Source organism: Gopherus flavomarginatus, chromosome 6, assembly GCF_025201925.1.
Source record: "Gopherus flavomarginatus isolate rGopFla2 chromosome 6, rGopFla2.mat.asm, whole genome shotgun sequence".
Classification (NCBI taxonomy): Eukaryota; Metazoa; Chordata; order Testudines; family Testudinidae; genus Gopherus; species Gopherus flavomarginatus.
The window spans coordinates 11,137,291-11,152,924 of record NC_066622.1 but is presented as its reverse complement, the minus strand read 5'-3'; positions in this window follow the sequence as shown (position 1 = coordinate 11,152,924).

The following is a 15,634-nucleotide window of genomic DNA, read 5'->3' as shown; positions in this document are numbered from 1 at the left end:
TGCTAGAGAGAAAAATGCTGCTGCATATCAGGGGGTGCAAATCTTAGTTACAAAAGGGGCTAGGGGAGTAGCTTCCCCAGCCCCAGAAAATAAGGAAGGGCTCGTGCAAGCAAAGTTTGGATTGTCAGTAGAACTGGCTGAACGTTTTTGGTTCATTTCTTTGTGGGGAGGGAGGGTTTTTGTCAAAAAGCCAAAACCCAGACTGTGGGAAAAAAATCTAAACTGAACGATGTTGGGGTTTTTTTGATTGAAAACTCCAACCTCCCCCCCCCCACCCAAAATTCATACTCGGGCACAAGGTACATCCTTTCCCTACCAGCTCTAAGTGTCATCCCCCCTCCCACACACACACACCCTGGCTGCACTGCTCGGGACTCCCCCACACCCAAAACTCCTACACTTACTGGAGCTGCGTTCAGCCCTGGAAGGGATGGAGTGTGGCGCCTGGGATGTGTTTGTGCAGAGAGATTTAGGGGGGTGGCAATATCCTGATTAGAAAGGTGGGACTGTGTGATGTGGGGCTATGTCACATCCAGTCCAGGTGGTTCTTCCTTGGGAGATTTCCATCAGCATGTAGCAGCTCCCACTCCAGCTTGCATGGCCTGAGCAGTAAATATTGTACTAGCATTTCAGCCTGCAGGGTCCAGGCTACCTGCAGATGTGGATCTGGCAGCAGCCTCTGAACCAGACCTGATCAGAGGCTCCTGAATTCCCCCCTTTGGGGGAGAAACTTGCACACGCCTGCTGTTCTCCTATTCATTTGCTCAGTCAAAGGAGCGCATCCCCCTCACCCCATTGCAGTGTGCTGAAACTTTCCCATGGTGGGCACCGACTGGGGGGAGCCTATGCCTGGCCATCATGCTGACACCTAGCAATGTAAATTACTGTAGACCCAGCTTCCATCTCACTAAAATCCCTGAACATTAATAGTTAATGCCCTGCATTTTAGTCAGTTTTTTAATTGCTTCTGTGTCATGGTTGTATATATTTGGAGGTAGGTGGGTGAAAATAGCAGCAGCTTAGGAAGGCGGGGGTGAGGGGAGGAGTGCATTTTAAGTGTTTTTAGGAAATCTCAGGGGATGGGCACCAGTTTGTAAACAGTTTGGCCTGATTCAGATGCCATAAAAGCCACCGGAAAGACTCCCATTGACTTCAGTGGCCTTTAGATTTGCCTCGATGAGACCCATTTTTTCCCACCTTTCCTCCTCTCTCTAATTTTTTGTGCTCTCTTTTCCGGAGCAGAAGTACCAGAATCCCACAAGACCCAGGAAGTACCAGCAATCTCACCTCAAGGACCTTATTTGGTTGCCGCCTTGCCCTTCCCAGACATTCAAGGACTCGTGGTGGGTGTCGTAGGGAATCTTCCCTGACCCACATGCAGAGTTAAAGCTGTGGAGAAGTAGAGAGAGGAGCAGGAACCCCCTCCCCACTAATCCTCCCATTGACACACCTTCCTGATAACTCCCCACCCTACTCCTGCGATGGGTATCCTAAGCCTGATGCTACTTCTCCAGACCTGGGAAGAGCTTTGGGGGTGGTGCACTTCTAGCACAAGTCAGGTTAGCTCTTACTTTGAGCAGTTGTTAGTCTGATGTGTTAGTTTGGAATTGGAAAACGGTTCAGAAAAAGGCAACAAAAATGATTAGGGGTATGGAACAGCTGTCATCTGAGGAGAGATTAATAAGACTGGGACTTTTCATCTTGGAAAGATGACTAAGGGGGGATATGATAGAGGTCTATAAAATCATGACTGATGTGAAGAAAGTAAATAAGGAAGTGTTATTTACTCATTCTCAGAACACAAGAACTAGGGGTCACCAAATGAAATTAATAGGCAGTGGGTTTAAAACACACAAAAGGAAGCATTTTTTCACACAATGCCATCAACCTGTGGATAGGGTGACCAGAGGTCCTGATTTTATAGGGACAGTCCTGATATTTGGGGCTTTGTCTTATATAGGAACCTATTACCCCCCCACCTCCTGTCCCGATTTTTCACACTTGCTATCTGGTCACTCTGCCTGTGGAACTCCTTGCCAGAGGATACTGTGAAGGATCAGACTATAACAGGGTTCAAAAAATAACTAGATAAGCTTATGGAGGATAGATCCATCAATGGCTATTAGCTATGATGGACAGGGAGGGTGTCCCTTGCCTCTGTTTGCCAGAAACTGGGAATGAGCAACAGGAGATGGATCACTTGCTGATTCCCTCTGGGGCACCTGGCATTGGCCACTGTTGGAAGACAGGATACTGGGCTAGATGGACCTTTGGTCTGACCCAGTATGGCCATTCTTAGGTTCTTATCAACCCAAACCATCTCCCACTGCCTTCAAACTATGAGGCCAGAGCCCAGCTCCTGTCTCTCTAAAAGGGCCAAAAGCTTTTCCTGATTTTAGGGTGTTCAAAATCAATATTCTGCCACTAACTTGAATCCTACTTTGTCTGTTCCCTGCTGTTAGCTCCATCAGAGAAAGGCAATTGTCCAGCATAAAGCATTTCCTACTAGATAACTTATTTCAGTGGTGTTACAAAGGCAGCAGCTGCTGGAATGCACAAGAGCTCCAGAGTATTTTAATAAATATGAAAGTTTAAGACAAGTGCAGACATGCTGGCTCCTGGCACTGCTCCTTCCCTTCTAGTTCAGGGTGGCTTTTTTAATAGCAGCAGAAGAAATAGCAAAGCAGGATAGAACAATCAGTCGGAGGGGCGGAATCATCGTCCTGCTCCTAATGTCTGACAAACGTCTTTCAATAGTGCTCGCTATGGCACTCTGTCCCACTCCAAACAGGCCCGTCTTTCTCACAGGAAGCCTCCCCAGCACTAGAATGCTGAGATTGTGTATGGAGTGTGTTTGTTTCTCTGATCACCAGGGACCATAATGGCTGAGTCAATCACTTGTCAGAAAGGGCTCATTATAGCTAGTATAGACAAGAAAACGGGTAGTCGATAGCACACTGTGCTCAGCAGGGTGCGTGGGATGGGGAAACGCACTCTTTTATTGCCCAGATAGTGCTTTGTGCTCTCTGTTAATATTGATGGCGTGCGCGTAACTGGAATGTAAAGGCTAAGGCTGCCGTCGGGGGTAGAACCATGCTGGTTACTGTGAGGTGGTCATTAGTCCGCTCCAGGATTGCTTTGGCCACTCGGGGGCTTGTGTGAAATCCTATGTGTTGGCGGTAGATAGCATGGCTGTGACAGTCATTCTGGGCACCAGAAAATCAGAGAGAATCTGCATCCCGCAGCCTCATTAAAGAATCCACTCTCGTACTAACGCTGACAGAGCTCTGTTTCTCTTCTGCCGTAAGAGAATGATGACATTACTATTGGGTTTAAACCTGCTGCCCACCTACAAGCCACCTCTATATGGGGTAGTGCCTGGTCCGTGACTGTAACCTTGGTATGGAGCTGTCATGGTCCGGGGGCCTGATTCTCCATTGTCCTGTACCCAGGCACCAGATGAGAATGGCAGCCTTTGACATTCACTCTGTACTGGTGTGACTGGCCACACAAGGTGCAAGGCAATGGACAATCAGGTCCCTGGTCTTTATAGGGTTTGCTTCAGAGGATCTCCATTTGCCTTCTTGCCTACCATCAGACACTTGTTCCCCACTTTCTCACTGGCGACAACAGGAGGGTTTGTCTTCACGCTCCTGTAATGTTATACAACTGCTGGGTCTTCTCTGCCCAGGTGAGACTGGAACCGCATTCTATCTCACCAGGGGACTGCTGTGCTACATCATAGGTCTTGCATCCGGTCTGTCTCGGTTGGGTGGCTGGGTTCTGTCGTGCATTCCCTGATCAGTATGGACCGGTTGCCTTTCGGAGAACCATACTGTCTATTCCCTGTAGGGAGTGGGGCTAGAGTACACTTCTCTAATGTCTGTCAATGTTATTGTCATAGGTGCCAACTTCCCCTGTACCCAGGAGGTGCTCAAAACCCCCTTTACCCCAGGCCCTGCCCTGACTCCACCCCTTCCCCCAAGCCCTCACCCCACCTTTTCCCACCCCTGCTCCGCCCTGCTCTTCCCCGACTCTTTCCACCCCCTCCCCACAGCACGCCCCGTCCCTGCTTCTCCCTCTCTCTCACTGAGCTGACCTGCATGCCTTGAAGCAGCAGTTTGCGGAGGGCAGGAGGTTCTGGGAGGGAGGAGAAGGAGTGATCAGCGGGGTCACGAGCAGGGGAAAGTCTCTGAGAGCCGGGGGAGGAAGGGGAAGAGAGGGAGCTTGGCTGCCAGTGGGTGCTGAGCACCTGTTAAGTTTTCTCCGTGGGTGCTCCTGCTCTGGAGCACCCATGGAGTTGGTGCCTATGGTTATCATTTGTAAGGAAACAAATTCCAATGCACCCCGGGCAGGGATCATGGCTGAACCCTTCCATGGCTGTGTCTAAACCTGGCTGTCCCACGCACAGTTCTGCAACGTCCACCCTTCTCTAAGTCACCTCTGTGCGGAGGCAGGGCTAGCCCACTGGGGCCATAAGCAGGAATATTTTGGTTCCCCTCTCCCCCACACACAACACATACGAATAATTAATAAGGGGCCCCTTTAAGCTGTTTGGCGCCCTAGGCAATTGCCTAGTCTGCTCATGCCTCCCGCCGGCTCTGCCTCTGCAACATGGCAGATCTCTTCCAGCAATCAGATGTGAGAGCAGATGCATTCTGCTGGCTCCTGTCCTACTGCTCTTTGTTTGCAATGACAAAAGGTGCAGTCTGGGTCCATTCTTACTGTGGATATTTACAGCAGTAGGCTGATTATCTGTGGTTTTGCCCATCACCTCCTAGGCCACTCCAAAGAGCCGGGCCGGCTCCAGACACCAGCGAAGGAAGCAGGTGCTTGGGGTGGCCAATGGAAGGGGCTGCACGTCCGGGTCTTCTGCGGCAATTCGGCGAAGAGTTCCTCAGTCCCTCTCTTCCTCTTTGACCTGCTGCCAAAGTGCCGCCAAAAAGGAAGGTTGGGAGCGAAGGACCCGCCGCCGAAGAATGGGGCCGCGAAGTGCCGCCGATTGGCTTTTATCTTTTTTTTTTTTTTTCGCTTTGCCACTTGGGGTGGCAAAAAAGCTGGAGCCGGCCCTGCTAAAGATGTTCCAAGAAAACTCTGCAGAGGGGTTTTTAATGCTGTTTTTGATTCGAAACCAAACATATTGGAATGGAGACTCTCTGTAGCAATAACAGTCTTTGCGATGGAAGCCTAATCAAATGCCACATGACCAAAACCCTACGCAGCTGCAGCAGTGAGATTAGTTTTTCCCTTTTCAAAGTTAATCCCGCTAAGAGCCTGTGTAACGTAACCTTGTTTTCCCCATATCCATAGGCCTGGAAATTCAGCCGTTTGGACATTCCTGGCTGCGAATCCTGCCCTCGGCGAATGTATTTGATGCTGATACAAGGTCTCTTGGCTGCCTGTGCTCATGCCCATCTGTTAAGATGGCACCGTGCCCAGGCACAAGATGGTGTGCTATTTTTGCTGAAGTCTAAGTGCCAAGCAGACCAGATGTTTTCAGCAGCAAAGTGAAACAGGGAGGCAGGGTCCCTTTTTAAATACTGACTCCTTGGGCAATGCCAGCGGATAGAGATGGGTGGCAGCTTCTCTCCTCCATTTCATCCCAACCTTGCCACGACCCACCCTCCTTCACCAAAATGCTGTATGTTAATGGTATTTGCCAGGGTGGCCGATGCTGTTGTCACTTGCTATCTCATTCCCATACTGAGCTGTCATAACATGCTGGCCAAGTGTGCCTAATCCCCACTGAGAATAAGAGGCTACCACTGTCACTAGCTAACAGTTACTCTTTCAGTTCAAGTGGCAGAGGGCTGTGCTTGGGAGGTGCAGGATCTGGGATTCTGCCCCTGCTGCTGACCCGTCTGGGGGGGCCGTCTGTGGTTTGTATCGGTATTTTGTGGTGCTAACAGCAGGAGCGTGTAATATGCTGGTAATGCCTGGCGTTTGCCTTTAGACATGCTTCTGAGCAGGAGTCGTTGCATGAGCCGCACCGCTCAAGGGGTAGCCCAAGAATTGACGGGTAGTGATTCACTGTTAGCCTATGCAAGAAGGCCACTGCAGCACGCACCTCTGTGGGTGGGCCAGCGCAGTGGCAGGGTAGAGTTCTCCGTTCGCTGGGCACCTGCTGGGATGGTGAGGAAGTAAAAGTAAGCAGGTGCTGCACGTGCCACCTACCCTGTGCACTGGGACCCAAGGACCAGGGGCTATGCTCAGAGGTGAAGGGAGAGGCAGGTTCTCCCTGGGGTGGGCCTACAGTCCAGTCCAACCCAGCCTTTAATATGTTGTGCACCCTTTAGTGGCTGGTCCAGTGTGCTTTGCAGCCAGATTTTTTTAAAGGGCTCAGAGCTCCTGATTGGAGCTAGTTTTTTTTTTTTTTGTTTTCCAAAACTGCTGAGCACTTAAATGCTGACCTCCTCTGAAATTCTGGCCCTTGGTGACGTAAGTCCTGGGTTCTGTCCTGTGGGAGGTGGGAGGGTTTTGTTTTTGTTTTTGTTTTTGAAGTGACGATACGTTCTTATTTGTGCATCGTGCCCCTCCCTTCACTGGGTGATCGGTCCTGGCAGTGACTTTCTGAGGAGAAATCTCATCCCACCTAGTTTTTTCTTAAAACAAAACCTTTTGCCTAAGTGTGTACGTGTAAGAACACTGGATAGTGAGCTGTGCAAGGCAGATCTGAGCAATCCTGAAATAGCTGGTCATCTATGAATAGGCTTGGGCAGAATTTGATTTTTTTAAAAATATATATTAAATTTATAATTATATCATTTGTATATTTTTAAATATATATAGAAGGATAACATGGATTGTTTTTAAGTATTTTTTATTGATTAAAATTTTCAGAGTTTCAGGAAATGGGAGACGGAGGGGAGGTCACACAATAATGACAGTTGACAATGAGATTCAAAAAGTTAAAACTTTATACCTTAAAATACAACTTGTCGAAATAGACAAAGTAAATTGCCTTACATCAAACTCTTAAGTTCTGAAGCAGCATTTTTCTCACTTTGCCTGTCTGGTATATTCTGATGATTATCAATGGAAATATTTTTTTTTTCGTTGGTTTGGGTGTGTATGGTGAAACTGACGCGGATTTGAGATTTACGGTTTAAAGGTCTTTAATTCTTCCAAGCCTATCTGAGACACCTTCCAGTGCAAGAAAGGAACCTTGGAGTTTTCACGTCAGCCAGTATAGAATGAGTAATAGCAAAGCCACCTGAGTCTCTGAACCCTGGGCAGCCAGTGCTTAATTTGTGCCAGATCTGAGCCCTGGCACCTCCAGGCTTGGCAGTTCATAGTCTCGGCACCTCTAGGCTTGCTGCATCCATTATGAATGTAAAAAAATTGATTAAGCCCCAGCATCTAATTGCTTCAGCCCCAGCACCTCTTTCATTACAAATTAAGCCCTGTGTGCAGCCCTCTGCTGAGCGAGATGGAAATAACCACACTGTGGCTGTGTGTTCCACCGGGTACAATACTTACACTCTCTCTCTCTCTCTTCTTGCTGACAGCGGCGAAGGCTGAGTGCTTCCTCTCCTCCAATCCCTCTGGACCCCGCTGAGCTTCAGCCGTGGCGCGTGCTCAGGAAGAACCTGTCAACAGCAGGGAGGGCTTAGGGACGAGCACAAAACGCTAAGCGGTGAAAGTAACCAGTTTGTAAACTGAACACGGCCCTAACAGATGGGTTCCACTGAGTCAGGCCTTCCCGGCTTGTCAGGGGCTGAAGAGGCTTGCACCTCTTCTCATGAGGCTGATTCAGTGCAGCGAAAGGTCAAGCAGCATGTGGCGGGGTTAGGGTGCTCTAGCCCTTTCCTTCGTTGAGCCTGGGAGTTACGGTTCAAGGTAGGTGACTGAATAGCGCAGGCAGTTCATAGACCCGGCACCTCTGGGCTTGCTGCCTCAGTTGTGAAAGTAAAGAAATCGCTTGAGGCCCAGCACCTCTTTCATTGCAAATTAAGCAAGGCAGAGAGAGAATTCTGCACTCTGAACACTAAAAACACTTCGCGTTGGTAAGTGACTTGTCACCACAGGCGCCGGCTTCCTCCAGGCCCCAGGGGTGCTCAACTGTCTGCATTTCCTCAGGCCCCATCCCCCACCCAATCCCTTCCCCCAAACTCTCACCCCTGCCCTGTCTCTTCTCTCCCCCTTGCCCTCCCCCAACCTCCTGCATGCCGAGGAACAGCTGATAAGGGAGGCAAAGGAGTTGACTGGCAGATGGGAGGTGTCATAACATTTCTTCCCAGATCTGGACCTTAGCGTCCAAAATATGGGTGTTAGCATGAAAACCTCCAAGCTTAGTTACCAGCTTGGACCTGGTATTGCTGCCACCAGCTAGGAATTATACAGTGCCTAGCTCACTGTGGTCTCCCTAAAACCTTCCCTGGGGAACCCCCAGACTCAGATGCCTTGAGTCTTACAACAAAGGGAAATAACCCCCTCCCCTTGTTTCCTTGTTACTTCCTCCCAGGCTCCCATCCCTGGACGACCCTAGGAGATTCCCTGCTTCCAGTCCTTGAAACACAAGTACCGAGAGATCTAATCTCTCTTCCCCCTCACCCAGAGGGTATGCAAAGTCAGGCTTAGTAAATCTAACACAAAGAGATTTTCCCCCTGACTTCTTCCTCCCACCAATTCCCTGGTGAAACTCCAACAGGTCTTAAAAAGAAAGCTTTATATAAAAAGAAAGAAAAAGGACATAAAATGGTCTCTGTAATAAGGTGACAATATACAGGGTCAATTGCTTAAGAAAAAAAAGTGAATAAACAGCCTTATTCCAAAAGAATACAGTTTAAAACATTCCAGAAACTACACACATGTAAATACAAAAGAAAACAATATAAACCTATTGTCTTACTATCCTTGTACTTACAACTTGGAAACAGAAGATTAGAAAGCCAGGAGATAGAAAAATCACTCTCAGAGACGAGAAAAGGAACAGGCCAAGAACAAAGGACTCACACCCAAAACTTCCCTCCACCCAGATTTGAAAAAGTCTTGTTTCCTGATTGGTCCTCTGGTCAGGTGTTTCAGGTTCCTGTTGTTACCCCTTTACAGGTAAAAGAACATTAACCCTTAGCCATCTGTTTATGACAGGAGGGCTGGTGGGAGAGGGGGGAAACTGGCTACTGGTGGGTGCTAAGCACCCACTAATTCCTGGAGCACCCACAGAGTCGACGCCTAGGCTTGTCATACAAGAAATCAGTGACAGAATTGGGACAAGGACACGGGAATCCTGGCTCCTATACGTTAGTAATTTCCTTTGGATAGCATTTCTGACAGGAAGCTATCCACAGCCCAAAGGAGACTCTTGGAAGAGAACTGTTTTCCCCTTGATAACTGAGTAACTTGACAATTTTTAAAGTAAGCAAAAAATCACCATAACTTTTGGGACTGTTCTGAATAATAACCCCCAGTGTTGGTATTTCTTCCACATCTGGGCAGAACAATGACTCCTATACAACGTCTCTTTCGTGTTGCATGTGGCAGTCAACCCTTTATGATTACATCATACTTAGGCATGTTTAAATAAAAACAGATTTAAGGGTCTATTTTTGTTGCCATGTGTAAAGTGGCCCCTGAGAGAGGCTACTCATCTTCCTGATTGTAGCTTAGTGTTTTGGGAATAAAACATCCTTTCACTGCACTACATAAGTATGTATGTACATGCCTGCACACACATTAAAGACTTTTTTTTATCAAAAAGTGAATGACTCGCAAATGTAGAGGGTTTACACTGTAGATGAAATTTGCCTTTAACAGTTGCTCTAAAATGACCCCCAAATCACACACTGACAAACTAAATAATGTAAACTTGCCTTGTATAATTCCTCCCTCTCCTTGCTCCCCCACCAAGGAATTTGATTCTTCTGAACAATAATAAAAAGCAAAAGTTATAGCATCTCTTGCAATAGGTGACCCTGTATTTCCCAGTGATTGACTTGAAAATCAAACTACAGTAAACGGCATCTGTGCAGCTAATTAACCGGCTCAGTGCTCATGCAGAGTCATAGTGAGCCGCTTACAGTAGAATTTGAACTCTGGCAAACAGTGTCTCAGGCTCTTGGGAGTAAAAACCTGCATTTTTATCGCAGTTGGCTGGCTGTGTTTGTGGAGGCTGGAACAGTGATCTGATGATTTGCCAATCACCATGCAACATGCATGATCTGAGTTTTTTCCCTATGTCCCACATGGGAACTCTCCGCTGCTTTGTTGCTTCAGGAAATATAATTGGATTTTTAAACCTTTTTTTTTCTTCTTCTGTTTGGTAGACACGGGAAACCAATGTAGTTGGCTATTTGCTTCCAAAGGGAGAACATGCAGTCTTTGAGGGAAAATTGCTTGTTTCTTGTCCTTTTGTTTTGTGGCATTATTTGGTAGACAAAAGCTAGTTTGCTTAGCTCTAACGTTGAATCCACTCAGACACTGGGAGGTTGAATTTTTGACTCAAAATCTAATATTTGAGTACTTGTCTCTACTAAGAAGGGGCTTCTGGGGAAAACTGAAGGTAGAAGGTGGGATGAGGAGCCTGGGGTCAGCAGGAATCCAGTGGTGAAAACAGGAGTGGAAAGCACCAAGAATATAAAACAAACGCAGACAGATTGCTATTTAACAGACCGGAAGAGCTTCATTTTGACTGGATAGATTCTGCCACTGTGTAGAAGTCTCTGAAAAAGGCTTAAATTCAGATAAGCAAGAGGAGAATGTAGGCATTCTAGGGGAGATCTAGAGACTTCAGATCTATTTTTTCCTGATCAAAAGCAAGTCTCTTGCTTCCCTGAAGTGGACAAGGAAAAGGCTAGATGGAGGTTGATAGAAGAGAGCGAGTTCTTCTGGCAAAATGGCTAATAAGCAAGTTCTGACACTTTAAGCCTCAAGGTATGTTTAATTAGTTTAAAGTTCCCAGTTCACTCCCACTTGTCCTGCTCCAGTCCTAATTAATTTCTGCTAGACTCCTCTTTTTAGCTTTTGACCTAATCATGTACTCCTTTGCTTGAGTAAAACTCCCACTGACTCCAATGGGAGTTCTGTCTGCATCAAAAGCATGCATAGAGGCCCTTCAGCACGCTAGGCAGGGGGAAGGAGAGTCATCCCTTTGTGTTCAGAGGAGTATTGTCTGCGTAAAATACCCATACATTGCCAGAGGGATTTGGGAAATTTCTGCAGAGGGAAACTGACAAGAAGGATATTTAGGAGGTCTGAAAAATGCCTTGGGGGACAGGGAAGTTAGCGATCTTTATTCTGTTTTCAGGATTTAGAGGATTTAAATTTAATATTCTCTGAGGTGGGAGGGCCAAGGGCAAATGAAGCGGACTCTCAGGGCATGTCTACACTATGAAATTAGGTCAGTTTTATAGAAGTCGATCTTTGGTAAGTGATTTTATACAGTTGATCGTGCGTGTCCCCACTAAGCACATTAGGTCGATGGAGTGCGTCCTCAGTACCGTGGCTAGTATTGACTCAGAGTGGTGCACTGTGGTTAGCTATCCTTCAGTCCCTGCTGCCCACGGAATTCTGGGTTAAGCTCCCAATTTCTGGTGGGGCAAAAACATTGTCGCAGGTGATTTTGGGTACATGTCATCCATCTCCCCTTCCTCCCTCCTTGAAAGCAACGGCAAACAATTGTATGGCACCTTTTTTCCTGCGTTATCCATGCAGACTCCATAGCATGGCAAGCAGGGAGCCCGCTCAACTGCACACTGCTTTTGTGAGCATTGTAAACACCTCACGCATTATCCTGCAGTATGTGCAGAGCCTAGCTAGGAGCCGCCAGCATGTGGAAGATTGGTAGGAGAACATGGACACAGATGTTCCCGAAAGCATGGGCTGTGGCAATTGGGACATCATGGTGGCATTGGGGCATGTTGATACAGTGGAATGCCGATTCTGGGCCCTGCAAACAAGCACAGACTGGTGGGACCACATAGTGTTGCGGGTATGAGATGATTCCCAGTGGCTGCAAAACTTTTGCATGCATAAGGCCACTTTCCTGGAACTCTATGAGTTGCTTTCCCTCACCCTGAAGTGCAGGAATACCAAGATGAGACCTGCCCTGACAGTTGAGAAGCAAGTAGTGATAGCCCTCTGGAAGCTTGCAATGTCTGACTGCTCCCAGTCAATCAGAATTCAATTTGGAGTGGGCAAATCTACCATGGGGGCTGCTTTGATCCAGGTAGTCTGGGCAATCAATAAACTTCTGCTGACAAGGGTAGTGACTCTGGGAAATGTGCAGGTCATAGTGGATGGCTTTGCTGCAGTGGGGTTCCCTAGCTGTGGTGGGGCAATAGAATGCATATCCCTATCTTGGCACTGGACCACCTTGCCAAACAGTACATAAACCGCAAGGGGTACTTCTCATATAAAATCATGATGGATTCTCTGGGTTCAATATCAGGATGGGTTCCCTGGTTACACCAAATTCTTGCACCCTGAACACACCTGATCTCAGAAGCTAAGCAAGGTCAGGCTGGTTAATATTTGGATGGGAAACCTCCTGGGAATATCGGGTGATGTGTGGTTTTTTTGTTTTTCTTTTTTTTTTCAGTAGGAGGTGAGATCTCAATAAGACTTAGCTTGTTCTAACATATGGCTTTTAAAGGCACAGATAAATGTAGATGTTGGGTAAGTGATGTAGCCACTCTACAGGTATCACTATTGTATCATGGCAACATCATCTAGAGACATTAAGGAATCCGTCCACCATCAAGATGATAAAGGGGACAGTCCATAAACAGGTGGCGTGCTGTTCATTCTTGAGCTCCATGGGGGCAGGACTGGGGGAGTTCAGGAAGCCCCAGTGCTAAAGAAGTTAGTTAAACTGCCCGTGACCATAACCTATCCTTTTCCACTGAAGAAAGATTTTCTGGTTCATATGACTATTCTGAAGGACATGAGCGAGCTGATCCTGGAGGACTATGGGAAGCAGATCTAAGTTGTCTATCTGCCAAGAAATGTACCATCAATCCAAAATACAGTCCTACACCACCGATTTCTGCTGTTCCTTAGTCAGGTCATGCCCAATGTACTGACCAAGAGTACATTCCACTATTTCACTTTATCTGGCATTTTTAATGTGGCTTTGAGATGAAATTGTGAAGTCAGCTGTTTGATAGGTATCTACACTCTGTAATGTGTCCAGGGCCCTGCTTCCGTGCCTAATTATCAGTTCAGCAGGTGCAATAATTAGGACATTGGTGGATGTCCATAAGCTAGTGGCTGGCAAGCCTGCAGAGAAGCGTGACTCTCGACTGGATTTTATTGTGTCTTCTCAATGTGTTAAAAAGGACAAAAAGTGGCCAAGCTCTATCCCCAGATAAGTAAGGTGCAGTTCAAAAACAATTGGCTGATTATTCAGAAGAACCTGCAGCTGTTGATGAGCTAACTAGGGGGCAGGATGGAGACAAGATCAATGCTGTCTGTAATGAGTTTAGTTCAGGTACTTTTTGAAGTGGCAACTTAGCCAAGGTGTCAAGGTCAGATGACAGACATTACTCCGGCTCCTCCTTCTGGCTATTGCCAGACACACGTTGCCAGTGTGCGCAAACTTAGTTGACGAGATTGATGGCAGATCAGCTGTACATATATGAGAGCATTGGAACAACTGCAGATCCCTAGGGAGGTCCATTGTTCATATGCAGGGCCGGTTCCAGGCCCCAGCGTGCCAAGCACGTGCTTGGGGCGGCATGCCGCGGGGGGCGCTCTGCTGGTTGCTGGGAGGGCAGCAGGCAGCTCCGGTGAACCTCCCGCAGACATGCCTGCAGAGGGTCCGCTGGTCCTGCGGCTCTGGTGGAACATCCACAGGGACGCCTGCGGGAGGTCCACCAGAGCCGCGGGACTAGCGAGCGGCAGAGCGCCCCCCACGGCTTGCCGCCGTGCTTGGGGCAGCGAAATGGCTAGAGCCGGCCCTGTTCATATGACATGAGCGACTTGAACTATCTCCACATCTGACCATTTTTAACAGAACCGTGATCATCTCATAATAAACTCTGCAAGTTTGTTGTCTGGGACCCATGAAATATAATTTTAAGACTAGTCCATGGTGCCAAACTGTCAAAGGTCAACAAAAATGATGCTGACTTTCTGTTCTGCCTCAAAGGCATGTGTAGTAAAATATGTCAGTGTAATCACTTGCTCCGCAGCACTACAGCCTGGTCAGATCCCTGCCTGGTAGCAAGGGAACTGTGAGTCGAATTAAAGGCAACAGTCATCTAAGTACCAGTCTCTAGAGCGACTTAAAAGTGATGCTGATCAAAGCAATTGGGTGATAGTTTTTTGTGTCATCTGCCTTCCTTCCAAGCTTGAGAAGTGCCACAATGTGTGACCTGCCCCCTGTGCAGTATTCCAGACAAGTATTTTAGCATGTTTAGCAGAAAGGTCCAACAGGATATGTCTATGTGATGGACAAACTCCCCATGGATGTCAAGCTCAGGAGCCTTGTAAGGTTTGAAGAAAGAAATCCCTGATCCCAGGTCCTCCCCAGTGAATGGCCGAGATGAGCTGAAGTCAGAGGAAGGCGCTGACTAAATCTTCCTGGGAGCAGAGAATACCTTCCAACAACGATCGCTATTTGTAATTGCTGGCTGGCTGTCAGCCATAAAGTGGACTCCCACTGCATTTGCAGAGCTGTGCAGGGTTTTCAGGCAGAGCAGACTCCTAAAGGCCATGAAGACCAAAGCCCTTCCGCTAGAGCACATGAACTCCAGGCTTTCCATGCCATCTCTCCTGCCTCTTACCACTAAGCCATTCCATTAGCATATTAGCGGCTTGTGTTGTCCCCTCAGGTGAAGCAGACTGTAAGAATTCTTGAAAGAGGTCATCAAGGTCGTCATCCCAGCAGGGGATACGGATCCTATGAAAACCACACGGAACTGACTTTCCACAGGACGTAACAATAGCCACAAAGTGCCAGTTCTCTCTCTGTCCGCAGCTCCACATGCTGCTCCTGTATGGAAAGGAATGGGTGGGCCCCTTGGAGTAACTCCTGTGTTAAGGGGCCTTTCTGGTGCCTATGCATGCATCACCCCACTCCCCCTGGCTGGAGTGTGTCACGCTCTCTGCCTATCCTGGGCTGGTGGAGCAGCCCCAGGGGGCTGCATTGCAGGAATCCACTGTATCTTAGAGCTGTGGGGGTTGTTCATGGCCTGGCATCCCCTGAGAGGAAGAGCTCAGAACTGGAGCCAAAGCTCCCAAGTTTTTGGCAGCTCTGGGTGCTGCTCACTACCTTCTTCCCATCCACTCTGCTCCAAGCAGTAGAAGCAGGTGTTGGGGTGATAGCAGGTCCTCTCCCCCATATACACCCCCACATTTTAGCATTGGGAGCACAGACGTGAAAGAGGGAGAGGCGGGAAGGCCTCTCCCCTCTGGCTGACCCCCAACAGTGAGATCAGCTGTGTCAGGGAGGTAGGAATGGACTCCTGTCTCCACTCCTGGCTTTCCCAGAGCAGTGGGAGTAGGGTGGCTGGGAATGGAGGGCAGGATCAGTGCCTCACCAGGGGTGGGTGGGGACTAGCCCGAAGGGAGGTAGTGGAGATCATACAGGGAGGTGTGGGTGGCACTTGGCAGCCCTATCAGCACAAATAAAATCTTCAGCCAAGCGAGTTCCTTATCTGATGAGGGAGCATAATATGTCATGTGAGACGAA